At 48.3% G+C, this 15,165-nt stretch overlaps 1 protein-coding gene across 4 annotated transcripts in view; it reads left to right on the forward strand.

The window, feature by feature from the left end:
* The first annotated feature begins 3,580 nt into the window (after positions 1–3,580).
* FOXP2 (forkhead box P2) overlaps positions 3,581–15,165 on the forward strand; it is a 444,944-nt gene continuing 433,359 nt past the window's right edge. For all 4 annotated transcript variants that reach the window (XM_074903120.1, XM_074903121.1, XM_074903122.1 and 1 more), the window contains exon 1: positions 3,581–3,681. The gene's annotated coding sequence lies outside the window, so the exon portion shown is untranslated. The remainder of the gene's footprint in view (positions 3,682–15,165) is intronic.

Consider the following 15,165-nt stretch of genomic DNA (forward strand, 5'->3'; position numbering starts at 1 on the left):
GGTTTTTTTTGTTTGTTTGGGGTTTTTTTTTGTTTTGTTTTGTTGTGTTTGCATGGTTGGTTTTGTGTGTGTGTGTGTGTGTTTTCTTCTTTAAAGTTTGCTTTTGCTTTTTATGAACTCAACCTCCTGAGGCCAAGAAGTACTGTGGAGTGTGTGTGCCTGTGCATTTTGAAGAGCAACAGATTGGGTCCATCAGGTGCCAGAAGAAACCCTTTGGCCTCGCAGGGACACAGGGAGGTGAGTGGCAGAGGACGGGCACCTTTATGAATGGCACCGACAATCTGCCGCCCGTCACTCGGGAGGCTCGGGACCACGCCGAGAAACTTACTCTGTCACGGGGGTAAGATTTCTAGGCGGACGAGAAAAAAGAAAGTTGCCAGCTCTCATTAAGATTTATTATACGTCTGAACTTTTGTAGTCCCGAAGCTTAACGACAGATGGTGGTGTAACTCCACCAATTTTGTAACGTCTCCATTCGCTTTGATGTTGTAATACAGATTCTCCTCGATTTGACTTCGGTTAAAAACAGCATTTTCTACTCTTTCCAAAGTGTCTCGGGAGCTGTGCGCGGGGAGGAAGGGAAGCGAACCTATTTAGAAGCGGAGTCTGTTTGTTTTCTTATTCGCTTTCTAAACAATCCTAATGGAAAATGGCAATCTGATAGACACCTAACGCTGCCACCTGCACAGAGAAAATACATTAAATTAATTAAAGGAAGACGGTTTCAAAGCGGTTTATTTCAAGCGAGTAATACAATACAATTGTGCAGATGAAATCTCGAACTGTAAACAGGAACAAATAAAACGCACCAGCCTTTTTCATTAGAAAGCCAAGTTCTATTTTATGCCGTAATCGTCGTTGTAGAAAAAAAAAAAAAAAAAGAAAAAGAAAAAAGAATAGAATAGAATAAAAAGAGTCGGGAAAGTGTGTGTTTGTTTAGCTCTAATTTTGCGTGGGACCGGAGAGCCGCGCAGACCCGAGCAACGGCGAATAATTTAAGCAGCCAAGCGCCGTATTGTTCCCCGTGCGTTGCTACCCACCAGACAGAGGGGCTGCCAGCGGGGGCCGTTTGAACGAGGGGGATTTTACATCTCCGTGAAACAAAGCGCAGCGCAGCCGGGGAGGACGGGGCTGGCAGCGCTGCGGGAACCCGCGGGAGCAGAGGCCGCCCGGCCCGACGGCGGCGGCCCCGGCAGGGCCGGCGCGGGGGTCGCCGTCCACCCGCCCGGGAACGGCGCGGCCGCCCAGCGCCCAACGAAGTTGGCGGTGCCGGTGCGCCGGGCCGCGCAGCCCCGCCGCTTCGGTGCCGTGGACTCTGCCCCCAACAAGTGCGCGGCGCGGTTTCTGCCGCCGCCACTGGCGTTTCCCCGTCCGCCGCGGGCGGCCCCTGAGGGAGAGCCGCCGCCTCTCCCCCCCGGGCCGCGCCTTCCCGCCCGCCCGCCACCGCGGGGGGGGGCGGGGGGCGGCGGCCTCTGGGCTGCGCAACCCGCGCCCCCGCGGCTCTCCGCGCCCTTGCCCGCGGAGCCCGTCACCGACCGGAGCCTGCGGGGCCCGATTTCGTTTGCAGGCCGGCGGGCAGCGGGGCAGCGGGCCCCGCGCGGCTTCCCTCCCCGCCCCGCCGGCCCGCGGGGCGCGGAGCCGCGGAGGGCGGCTGCCCGCGGAAACTTTGTCCCGCGCCGCCACGGCTCCGCGGGGTGTGGGGCGAGTGTCGGCCGCAACCGTTGCGCTCGCAAAACCGCCGCTGAAGCAAGCAGTTCCCCGCTAACCCGTGCAGTGACGGGAGCGGGGGGGGGGGGGGGGGGGCGGGCGAGACAAAAGAGTGGCGAGTAGCAAATATATTTTACGACCACCCATCGGCAGCGCCGCGCCCCCGCGGCAGCCGCGGCGGCGGCGAGCCTGCCCCGGCGGTGAACTTTCACCTCGCGAACCCGGCCGCGCCCCATTGGCTGCCCGCCGCCCCGCCGCCGCCCGCACCGGCCCCGCCGCCGCCCCGGCCCCGGCCCTGCCGCCGCGGGCGGGCGGAAGGGTGAGCGGCGGGGCGGGGGGCGGCCCGCGGCCGGGGGGCCCCGTTGAGTTGCCGGAGTTGCGGCGGCTCCTCCCCAGCGGTAGCGGCTTCACACCCCCCCGCCCCCCGCCCTGCCCGGTGCCGGCGGGGCAGAGCGGCCGGCAGTGCACCCCCCCGCCCCCCGGGGCTGGCCGGCGTCCCCGGGAAAATGAGCGGCGCGGGGCGCGGCGGCGAGCGGGCGGTGTCCCACTTCGCCTGGAAGAGCGAGCGGCAAAGTTTGTGGAATTTTAAAATTTTATTTAATAAATGCGGTGCCTGTTAATTGTGAGCGGCAGTCACTTTTGGTTGTGGTCCTCGGCGAATGCAGCCAGCCTTTCCGATACAAAAGCACACGAGAAGCGTGGGGTCGGGGTTAACCGCGCGGTGATGGGGTGGTCTCTGAAATAACAAAACCCGCGTTCGCTCGGCCGGTGCCGCGCGTTGCCTTCCGCGCTCAAGTGACCGAGAACCGCGGCGGGGAGCGAGAGAGGACAGGACCAGCTTCTCCCCTCTCTAGCCGCGATAGCACCACTTCTCCACCCTGTTCTGCCACTCGGGAAACACTCAGAAAAGTGTTTTCCCGGGGGAGCGGCAGCCCCGGGGCCGGGCGGCCGCGCTCGCTCCCCGCCGCGCTGCCACCAGAGCCGCGGGGAGAGGCTGGTCCCCGCTGCGGGCGGCCGGGGGGCTCCTGCACCTTGCTCCGAAATGTCGGCAGGGCGGGGCGAAGGGGGGTAGAGAAAGAAAGTTTCGGGGACCGCGCGTGCCTCCTCGGCCAAGCTGCCGCCGGCGGCCAGGCCTGCCCCGCCACGCCGCCCCCTCCCACGCGGGTCCCCGGGCCTGCCTTCGCGCGGGGGCTGCGGCACCTCGAGGGTTGCCAGCACGCTGCAGCCAGCCGGCACTGCCAGCACAACACTCGGCTTTGTTTTCTGCCCGTCTGCTAAACTCGTTGTGTCTAACGGAGCCGGAGGAGGGGAGAGGGGGCGGGAAGGGGGCAGCGGCCGAGAGCAAACAACTTCCCCGACGGTTTGTTTACATAGCAGGTGGACCTGCCGCCCGCCGCGGCCCGCAGCACCCCGCTCCGGCGGGGACCGGCCGGGGGAGGCGCGGTGCGGAGCGGGTCACGGCCCAGCGCGTCCCGCCGCACTTTTTTTTTTTTTTTTTGTTGCCATCGCCCCTCCGCTGCCCCCCCCTCCCCCCCCCCCCCCTCCGCGCGCATTATTAGCACTTCTGTGCAGGCCACTTCGCGATCATGTGAGGGCTCCCTCTTCACTCCCCTTTCTCCAAAGGAGTCGGTGTGTGCAGCCGCGGTTTTTTTCTTTTTTTTTTTTTTTTTTTTTGCATTCCCAACAAAACACATACACAGGCGGCACACTCCGCACACAGGCGGACCCGCACGCCGGGGGAGGGAGCGCGGCGCCGCCAGCGCGAGGCAGCGCCAGCCGGCGGGAGGGCGCGAGGCACCGCCGCCGCTCCGCGCCCGCGGAGGGCCCCGCGCCGCCCCCGCTCCCCCGGCCCGCGCGTCCCGGCGGCGGCTCCGCCCGCAGAGACTTTGCATGTGCGCGCGGCTGCGCGCGGCTCCACTCGCCCTTTCTCTCGGTGTCAGCTCGCCGGGACGCCCCGCACGGTGTCTCCTCCCGGTAAGTGTTACCCCCCCCTCCCCGCGCACCCGTCCCCTCCTCCCTCCGCTCCCCGGTGTGACTTGCTACTTCCACCCGCTCCCCCCCCCGCCGCCGCCGCCGCTCACTGACTTGCCGCCGCCGCGGGAAAGTTTGGCCGCGGCCGGCGCGGCCGCCGGAGTGACATGTGTCAGGTCTCCCGGCACGCGGGGGCACCGCTCCCGAAAATGCACCGTCGGCGGGGGCGCGGGGGGGCCGCTCGGCGGCAGGAGGCTGCCGGTGCCCCGGCCGGAGTTTGGGCTGCGCCTGCTTAACCCGGCGCACCGAACCGGCCGCGGGTGCGGGGCGGCGACTCCCCCCCCCCCCCAATCTCCTGGGGCGCCGGTCGGCGGGGTCGCCTTCCCGCCGCGCAAGGCCGCGCAGCGCCGCGGACCCCGCGCCCCCCGCCCCCCCGCGTAATTAAAAACAACCTGTAGCCTCCCCGTACGGGGACAGGAGTGCGCGGCGCGGAGGGCTCGCGGCCCGGCTTCTGAGGAAACGTGTGCCGGGAAGGCTCGGCCGTCCTCGGCTCGCCTCCCCGTTTGTGGTGTGGGTTTTTTTTTGTCTTTTTCCTCTTTTTTTTTTTTTTTTTTTTTCTTTTCCCCGAGACCTCCCCAGCAGACAGCCCGGGTGAAGAAACGTGTCACGTTTCTCCTTTGTGTGCTGCCTGCCTGCCGGAGGGAGAGGCGCCCCCCCACCCCCCGCCTCTCCGCCGGCGCGGAGGGGCCGCCGCTGCCGGCCGCCCCCTCGGGGCTGCCCCGGGGCGCCCCCGCTGGCGTGGGCGGGGAAGCGCAGCCCCGCGGGGGTGCCCTCGGGACCTCCCGGCGCGGTTTGGGCTGCGCGAGGAGCAGCGCCGCCCCCCCTCAAAAAAAAAAAGACAAAGACTAAACCCAAGAATTAATAAACACGGCTGTTAGAGCTGCGGAGTTCCGGGGGAGGCCTCCGTGGCTGGTGCGTGGGGCCTTCCCTTGAAATTGGCTTTTGAAATTCAAGAGGGCTGTGGGACCTGGAAAGTTTAGAAAGTTTCCTTTTGCGGAGAGGGGAGAGGTGGCGGGGCGGGGGGCACGCCGGGGGCTGCTCCTCCCGCCGGGAGGGCCGGGGCAGGAAGAGGGGCGGAGGGGCGGGCGCGGGTGCCTCGGCGCTCCTCTGGCTGCCGCGCCGAGTGCGGGATGCGCCGGCTGCCCAGCTCCCGGCCTCCCTTCACCTGCCGGGAAGCCGTTTGCCACCCATCTGAGCTCTCACGGCGAAGGTAAAGGCGGCCCGTGAGGCGTTTTTTGCTTCTCTTTCCCGCAGTTGGGCCGGTGTCGGGCTCAGGAGGCTGCGGGCCCGGTTCCCGGCGCAGGGGTGAGCGCTGGCGAGATCCCAGGATGGGGCTTCTGGCGGAGGGGCGAAGCCTGCAAGCAGCCAGTGCCGGCAGGAAAACACTCGTTTAAAACTTGAGAGAATAGTCCGGACAGAAAGCGGGCTGCTGGTATATTCGTAGGGGGAAAATAATCTCGAAAGTACCACCCTAAATTTATAGTAACATCATCTGTACAGGAAGAGTGCAGAGTGCCGAGAGGGGAACACGCTGTCATCTCCACCTGGGAATCGCTTCTACTTTTAGAAGAAGCCGTGTGTTTATGTGCTTTCTTACAGAGTTCCCCTTCCAAAGAGGATTTCCCCATGTCTTTTCCCCACACAAAAGCCCCTATCCAAGACTCACTCGAGTGAGTGGGAATCTTTCCATTGACATCAGGAGGAATTGCTCCATTGACTCAACGGGCTTGGATCAGGCTCTCGGAAATTTCGTTACAAATGTGGGACTAGGAAGTTGGACGCCGTGTCTGTATAGCCACTTTAATTTGGGGGGGGGGGGGGGGGGGAGGGTGAGGGGAGAAAGACACAAAGTTTTAAGAGATTTTGACAGGTTTAATTTTTTCTCCTTGTGCTAGGTAATTTAAAACCATTAAGGAAAAACATTACTGCTAGTAATACTACTCTAAAGAAAATATGATTAATTATTAAATCGGTTTCTCTAATGCTACACTAAACCCTTTTGAGTGAGATACAGTTTTTAGTGTTCAAATTAGTATTTCTTTTTAATTTAAGGTTTTTCCTGACTATAATAATTTGTTCATATTAAATATAGATATTGAAAAGACCCCTGTTTTGTAGTAATTTGCCATTTTAATGTAGTTCTGTAGCATTTTTGTATACTTAAATCATTCATTTAACTACTCGGAATAGTAGATTTCTAAATGGTTGAGGGAAAGAGTGTTTCAAATACAGCATTTCCAAAACACATACAGTAACCTTCATGCCAATGGATAGGTCACTCAGTGACATACAAAAGATACGTAACTAGACATTTTAATTCGTTTTGTTAATATATAGCACCCGAAATGTACTGCTTCATGTGAGGCCTTGTTGGTGTAGGCTTTAAGATTTAACAGTAACCTTACCAGGAAGCTTAAACAGAATCAACTGTATAAATATTTGGGTATTTCTTTGTTTTCAGTTTAACCACAGTGATTCTTACCTTTTGTCACAAGATCTTTGCTACAGTGAAGTGTTTATAATGTTTGAGAGAGGGAAAAACCTAAATGTTTGTAGCTTTCTGTTTAGTGAAGATTTGTGTAAAATTATCACAGAGTCTATAGGGACCAACCAAATTAGGTATTTTGAGTGTGAGGAGGGGTAAGAGAAGTATATCAAGTTCAGAACATTTTAATTAGTGAATACTTACTACTGTTTTAAAGCTGTACTAGGGATTGTACAATAGTCAGGTGTTGAGTTTCATAGGTTTTTGAAGTGACTGATTTTTTTTCTGGTAATCATCTGTTGCTTATACATTTTTTAAATGCTTTCTGTAATAGAATGCGTTGAAACTAATTTTATAAGATCAAAAGTGTATTTGCTTAGAAACATTCCTGTCAGTCTCCAGCATATTTTTAGAAAAGTTCTTGTTGGACTTGAATGTATTTTAAAAAAAATTACCGTAGCATAAGCTTTTTTTTTTTTTTTTTTTTCCAGGACTGATTTACGTGAGCTAGAATAAGCTTTTTATATTCTGAGGAATATACCTGATTCAGCATTGCATGCACAGGAGTTATTCAAGGCTAGTGGGCTGAAAACAATAGAAAACTTTTGAGATGTGATCCATGTTGTGGCAGTGTTTTGCTATGTGTCATTGAAAATGTCACTTAACCTCTGTTTTTCATCATCAAAATGTGATGGCTGGTATTTATCTTTCTGATAGGGTGATTAATTAATATTTCTTGAACACTGAGTACTCTTTTGTTCCATCTCTATTTTTACCAGGTTTATTCTGGAGAAATTAAATTCTGATGGTGGTTGAAAAAGAACGGTTCATGGGAGTCATCATGCTTTTTCTTTGTGAGTCAGATTGTGAAGAGGTCACTTGCTCGTAGGAATTGAAAATGATTTAGGACATAGGTCACTGAGAAGTACCCATGGAATTATTTTGACTGGAGAAAATTGCAAATCATGGTCAAACTGAAAAATGCTATCAACTTTGTTGCAAAATAATAATTTTTGGTACACTCAGACTGATTACTGATTTAAAATTTTGTGACAGCTAGTGGGTCTAGAAGTAATGCAAATTATCTAATTTTTTTTTTTTTTCACAGCCACTGTAACATACCTCTCAAATAATCCTTGTTAGAAAGTAGTACTGGTCATTTAGATTCCCGTTCCCTGTCCTGTTTTGACTTGAGATCCTTCTTGATTGTATGTGTAAATTAGTGGCACCAGAAAAACTGAATAAAAAAGATGAAATTACAGAAAAGGCTTGCTGTAATAAACTAATCTTTTGAAGTAAAGTTAATCTTCAAATTCCAATTATATAGTTCTTTGTTAGTTGTTTGCCGGTTTTCTTCCACATTTATTCCTTCACAGAATGAGCGTACTTAACCTTATTGTCATAATTTCCAAGAATAGTTTTAAACTTAAATTTCAAAACTTTTAGATTGGCATAAAAACAAGGAGCATTCCCACAAGTATTAACACTGATAATCTTTTTTTCTCCTTTCTGGGGCTCTCAGTAGTTTAATCACACTTAATACTTCTTAAAATCTTCCAAGATGTTTACTGCAAATTATAAGAGGCATCCATCCTTTGATTTGCATCTGTTTTGGCTTTTCTGCCTTTTTTTTTTTTACCTCCATTTCTGCTAGGTTTGTGTTTTAAGGGCAAGACCATGTTTTATGTCAAAAAGCTGAATTTGAAAGTGCCAGCAATAGCTCGCCTATGCTGTCATCACTGAAGTAGCTGAAAATAATCTGTTTAATGAACAGTTGCTATGATGTTTATTGGTTCACCAAAGTGTAGTTTGGGACGGTGTTAGTAAAGTTTGAACTCTGAAGAGTGAGTTATGTGTGGAATTGTGTTTAATATCAAGATTTAAGTTCCTCTTCTAAGGAAAATTAAATTCAAATGTTAAGCACATTGTATTATACTATTAACTGTCTTAATTTTTTTTTTAGTAAATTGTAGAGGTTGTTGAGGAGGGGGAATAAGAACATTGTAGGCTTAACTTTTTATCTGTTTAGTTTGTTATTTCTTCTTGCAAATAGTAATCACATGTCTGTAGCTGGAAGGGGTTTCACTGCAGTTTGTTTTTTATTTAAATATGTCTGTTAGTCAGGCTGGCTGCTGAGAGTAGAGCTGATTCCCTTGGATACCATGAGCTTTACCCTCGACAAGCCCCAAGTGTGGTGTCTCTTCAGTTTGGTGGCAGCTGTGGCTGTAGGTAACGCAGATGACCTTCTAATTGATCAGGTTGTGTGAGAGAGTAACAGGCAGGTGAGTTTAAGGGACAGGCAGCATCTTCATTCAACGTGCAGAAGGGACATTTTCTGCCCTGTCCCCCCCTGCCCACCCCTCGCTGCTGCGTGATGGCTCTTTTGGGGTGGAAGGAGTGACTACAGTTTTCTGTCATAAAACCCAAGCCCTCTTTGGGGTCACAGGCTGGCTTTGGCCTACCCGTGGAACTTACTTGTTTACCAAGAGACTTTGGTCTTCATCCTTCCTGTGGGCAGCAGGTACCAAAAGTGGGTCGTGGGGTGTCTCTGTTTGGAGACGTTTCCAGCCCATTGGTGGTTGCGAGGTCCATAGAGACTCTGCAGCTCCTTTGCTCAGTGAGCTGGTCCTTTGTACCTCTGCTGTGCATCAGACCATGGCTGCAAATTGCACCAAATAAAGTATTTCTGTAAACTGCTGATCTCAGTCCTCTTTCAGCTAGTTTGCCCCCAGGAAGTTGGGAGGATCACTGAGATTCCAGTGGGCCTGTGCCAACCTTATCCCTGTGGAAGATACTCTTTACTACTGGCCCCCAAATTGGAAATTTATTTGAAGAGTAGCGTTTTGAGGCTAGGGGGTATATTGTTACGTATAACTAGAAAGTCACTGCGTTTTTCGAAGCCCGCTATCTCTTTGGACAGGTATTTACATTGTTATGAAAAATTTCCTATATCTTTTAAGATTGATGTTTTGTTGATTATCCTGTTAGAGTAATTCAATTTTTCCGTTGCAACATGATGCATATTTTGCAACTTAGGTCATAGTTTCTCTCCCAAGTAAATTTAAATACTAATTGATTCCATTATCCAGCTTCCCTATTTCAACACAATACATATTTTAAAAATACCAATTATGTATTTGATGTAATTTGTAATTATTTGACAGATTATGTTTTTGACACATGTACATGTATGTTGAAACAGTGTAATCTTGGTGGATTTTACCACTATGGTTTCTGTGGTCTGTCCTTTGAGGGAAGGAATGAGAATGGTTCTACAAATTCAGTGTATTGCGTTGCTTGTCTAACAGGACCAGATAGGATAAATTCAGTTTGCAAACTAAGGAACTTCTATTTAGAGAAACAATACCAGTTGCTAAGTTATTTGAATCACAATACTGTGCTAAGGATCTATCAGATGTTGATTTTGAGTTTGCTCAGGAATGGTGAAGAAAATTTAAGCGGTGAATATCCCTAAACGCCATTTAAACTTTGCCGTTCCATCATTACTAAGTCTTCTCGATAAAAAGATACTCTCAATTATGTTGTTGATTTGTCTTTTTGTAAGTCTACTATTGATGTTGAGGAGGCATATTGATCTCCTGGAATTGTAGTAAAACCTAGTAAATTGTAGTAAAATCTAGTAAAAACAAGCAGTGGGTGATACCTGTGTAGTAAAAGCTGTAGTTGACATTTAACGGCTTAGAAATTAGATCAGAAATTGTGAAGTTTTGCCATGTACAAATAATGTAGAAGAAATTTTAAGGGTTAGTGGTGGGAAGCCATGAAGGGCTTTGGAAAGGAGAAGGACAACACACAAACAATGGAGAGTTGGGGAGTGCTGTGGAAAGAGGCCAGAGAAAACATGTGGCTGGGCAGGAGCCAGCGAAGGCGCAGGCAGCGCTGCCAGGAGGTGGGCAGCCTCTCAGAAAATAGGGGCTCCGGTTCACAGAAGAAAGAGCGGTGTGATTTTTATCTGGTACCCAGTATATGAAATAGATTTTTTTACCTTCACTTTGCCTGTGGGAGAAAATAATGAACTTTTTGCACGCCGGCGTTGCACACATGGTCAGACACAGATCTGGCAGGCATGGGAGTGATGTCAGTTTACACTGGCCATGATTGAAGCCATCGAGTGCTGCAAGCTATTTTTTAAGTATTAGATCTTGTTAATTCTTTGGAAACTTATTTATTAGTTAACATTGAAAGTTGATTTTTAATTACTGCAAATCAAAGTATCACTTCCTTAGTGTGGCAGAGGAGGGACAGAGCTCTTTTGAAGATAAAGGGGAAGAAAAGTATACAGAAAACAGAGGCTGGCATCTTTTAGAGTCTAAAATACAGTAATTGAAATATTTATGATTCGAGGCACTTCTCTGTGAGAGAACACACACAGGACTGTGGTTTCATTACAGCACTTAGAGTATTCTCATGACCTAAAAATGAAAACACAAAAACCTAATGCAGTCAGGTGTGCACAGACTGCAGAGATATGCACAGCTGGTGAACTGTTGTGCTTTTCACTTGTGTCAACATGTTTTCATCTTTGTAGAAGAACATACTTAATTCAATAAGGAATAAATGATTATAATTTGTACAGCAAAGTGAATGTAAGAGGAAGGGTGCTGAGGACTCCCTGATACATGGTAGAAATCATTCTTCACTGAAAATCAATTGGTGGAATATATGGGTGCTAATATTGTAAAAATATTAGGATGGTACTTTGCTAAAGATGGTGAAATGCCTTCATACAGAAATTCATTCAGACTCATTTGTTACCGGTCTTGAATGCATTTAAATTACTTATAATGTTGTGATGATGCCTGTAAATTGTTCTTGGTACACAGTAACTGCCAGCATACATTGAAGATTATGTATGGTCAGTAATTCAAGAAATAACTATATTTGCTATACGGAAGAAGTTTCACACAGTCATAAATCCTTGCACATTCTTTTGTTTAAGAAAAGGAATTAAACATATTGTGACAAATTTTGACATACTTTGTCATTTAATTCTAAGTGACTGACATCTTGTAGAAGAGTTAAAGATGTGTTTAGCATTGGATGTGGTGACCAATCTGTTCTTAGGCCTCTAGTTTTGATGAGGAAAGAGCATGAAGTATACCTAAGCACCCAGAAATTTCTATCTTGTGAACTGTGATATGGCAACCTCTTAAAAATGTTAGTTGAGGGGGTTTTGTTGGATTTTTTTTGGTGTTGTATGTGGGAGCCAGATCAAGCTTTCAAGTGATCACAGAGAAGCCATGAGACTGGTACAACTGCCAAAATATTTGTGTATAGCTGCAGGACCTGCTAGGTGGGGAAGATGATGATCATTCAGATGTTTCTCCGGCGGAGCTGTGCAGCTTTGGGAGCAGCGTGTCTCTATGCCTGTGCCCGCACATGTGGCTGCACAGTGGTGCAGGGCTCCTGGGTCCATCCACAGCTTTCCAGGAAGGAGGCTACTGACTTCAGAAGGAAAATGAATGCATTGGGTGGATCTGATGCATCTCAGGTTATGGGGCAGAAGACATCCTAAAGAAGAGTGCAGTCAGTAAAGACAAAAATGTTCAGTCCTTTGCTAAAACAGAGAATGTGTTTCAGGAGCCGGTTTCTTCTGGGCAGGATCTGACTGTGCTGGAGGGTGGCTTTCACAAAGTACAAAAGGTATTTTAAGGGTTGTGATGGGAAAACCTGCCCTTCCAAAATCGTCCTTGAAAAAATGAGGGGAGGCTGCTTCCAGACCAAGTTTAAACTACTTTCCAGACAGAGCATGGCTTGTGTCATTGGTGCCTTGCCATGTCCCAGCAGTTGATTGGCCCTTGGGATGGCTGTAGGGTTCAGGGGGCTTGGACTGGCAGCGGGGTCTGGAGTGGGGGGTGGTGGAGCAGCTTGATCCACTGGTGGCAGCAGGACTGACCCCTGCTCAGACTGAGTGTCCCAGCTGCTGTGGCACACAGGTGCCCTTCTTGCAGCTTGACCTGTCTTATGCTTCAGGAGGGGATGTACTTGAGAGGATGGCCACATAATTGTGTTGAAAAATCTCTCCCAAGACCTTGAGCCCTGATCCCAAATTTCCTGAAGTTGATGAGAAGACTTCTTGTTTTAGCTTAGGCACTGAGGTTGGTCGATGCTTTGGATGCATTGGTAGGTTCATGTGCAAAACCAGTTTCTGAGGTTGAGAAGTTACCAGGTACTTAGATGCTCTTTGAAGCCACCTAGACTGGGGCTAGTGGGGAACAGCACGTGTGTATTTAAGCCAGATCCAAGTGTTTTCGGTTTTTCTTTCAATACAGGTTTTTACACCAACTGTTGACAGGCTCTGAGTAAGTTACCACTAAGATGAAAAATTCCATATTCAAAGTGTTTTTTTCATAATACTTAAATACTTTCAAGGATTCCCTTCCATTTATTCAGTAAATTCTTTAGAAGAGTACAGCAGTCAGGTACATCATTGTTGAGGATCCAAAGACATATGAGAAAGACATTCCTTAAAAAATGAATGTACCTTCTTGTTTTAAATCAGTGGTGTCCAGCGTAGTCACCCGAGCATGATAGCCAAGCGTGACATACCTCGTGCTGGGACTGTAGGGTGTTGGGTGCTGCATGATCAGTGCTACTGTGCATATGCAGCAAGTCTGGCACTTAGCAGCAGCTTTGGGCTTGCAACGTAGTGGGTGAACACCAGTAATTTGCGACTTATTCTTTTAGAAAGGGTATGGCTACAAGGTTGGGCTTTGCTCTCATTTCTTGAGACTCTTCCTTCCCCTTATCATTTGGTTGTCGCATGAGAGTTACTGTAGGTTGTGAGAAGAGTAGTAGGTGGAGCAAACTGTATGATACTTGACTGGTCCTCCTGAATTGCAGGCTGGGCGCTTTAAAACTTTGTGTGACTCAGTAGAAGAATACATTTATATTATTCAATTATGTGTAAAAATGGAACCTACTGTCCTGGACTTTTAACTAGAGTGTTAGTTTAACCCCTGTTTCACTACGTGTCTTCAGTAACTAGAGTAAAATTTTAAACCATTAGCATTATTACACTGAGGCTCCTGTACATTTAGTGAATCAATAGTACTTGTATCAAAACCTCTAATTATACTTATGTATCATTTTAATATAGTTTTATAAATACTCTCTATACCCAATGACTGCCATTTGTGTCTTTGTTGTTATCACTAAATTAGTACCAGAATGGGGAAGACACCATTTTTTTAAGTCACTGCTAGGCATACAGTTTTGCTTCAGATTCAGTTATCACCAAAATTTCCTTTAGCTGAATTTCTCTTCATCTAAATCACAGGTGAGTGGGAGCAGAAAGTGACCACAGCCTATTCAAAGTATCTTTCCATTGTCACCTGCAATATTGCCATAATTGGAACTAAGGAGTCTGGAGTTGCACAATATTTGTGTTGCAATCCAAACTGACACAGTCTGGACTGCTTCTGTAACAAAACAAGACGCAGACCCAAGCCTCACGCCGCGTACTCGGGACGGAGCAAGCTGCTCCTTTGGGAGACCCCTTCCAGTGGGGAAGACCCCTGGATCCCCCTACTTTTCCACGGTCTGGGGGGACCTTCCCAGAGGCAGGAGGAAAGGTGGCGAGGTGAGTGCTGAGAGCCTGGCTGCAGAGAGCGGTGGCTGGTCATGGTGTAAGTGACGCTTTGGGTCAGGCTGCAAGGATGGCTGCTTTGCTAAACTGGGAGGCTGTGGTAAGAGAATGCTCATTCTTTGAGGCCTTCTGATTGGGATGGGTTCTTTTTTCGCTTCTTTTTACTCCCAAGACTTAGGGGGCCTCTTTGTCAGGAGATGTTGTTTGGAAGAAACACTTTTAATGTGTTTACTTTCCTTTGACGGATGGAAATAGTGAGTCACCATCCAGTGTCACCTTTACTACTCAGATTGCTGAAGGCACAGAGAAACTAACGTTTTGCCCTGCTGCTGCTGTGGTAGGTTCCCCGACAGCTGATGAACTTGATCTATTACTCCTGGCCTTGACTGGTAAACACAGTAGGGTATATATGCCCGTAACTGACATGCTTAGATCTATGGCCATGAGATACCTGGTCAACTTCTCCAGCCTTTACCTTTAGCATTAGCTTTAACCCCTCAGGGCTCAGCTGCCTGCAGCATTTAAAGCATGGCAAGGGGTTTTATAGCAGAGATTTGACTCAGCAAGACTTGTGCTAACTCTTGCTGAAGATATGAAATACAATTTGTAGCTTATAATTGCTGCCTAATATGATCTTGGACCCTTGCTTAAAATCCATTTAACTGATACTGTACTTTCTTTATAAGGTTATTATTGGGAGCTAACCTTTTCTTATGTTGTGGTTAAATGTACAATGTAATAAGGGTGTTTTTTAATGTGTTTAAGAGTTGGAAGATGTGTTAGAGGTAACCTTTATGCAGAGAGTTTTATATAGTTGTAGCAAGATGTTAAAATCCTGAATATTAGTACTGTCTGAATGTAGTATGTTATCTTTGTGTTTTGTGTGTGCCTGCTAGCGGAAGATGGTACAGTATATTGAGAATCTGTTTTGTTCTCTCCGGTATCTTTCTTACGAGTAATTATTAACCCAGTGCACATCACTGTCTCCAGAAATTTTTATTACTTTGATTCATACAAAAATACAAAAGTCACATTGGATATAATAGATAAATCACAATTCTTTCTTTCTTTACATTTCAAGGAGAGCAACCTAAACCCAAGATTTTAGGCACAAAATTGAAAACCTCCCAGAAATCTTTACCTTCTTGTTTAGCTCTTGATAAACAGGTATGGACCGTGTCTGTTGGAGGTCTCCAGGGATCACTAGTTTGTAATAGATTTAAAGATTAATTTTCCTCAGTGACAAATGTTGGTCCTTTTGCACCTATCTATGGATATTAGTTTTTGATTGCCTTACAGAAATGCAGGTTTGTTTAGAGTTGTAAGTTAAAAT

This window comes from Athene noctua, chromosome 3 (assembly GCF_965140245.1).
Source record: "Athene noctua chromosome 3, bAthNoc1.hap1.1, whole genome shotgun sequence".
In the NCBI taxonomy this organism is placed as follows: domain Eukaryota; kingdom Metazoa; phylum Chordata; class Aves; order Strigiformes; family Strigidae; genus Athene; species Athene noctua.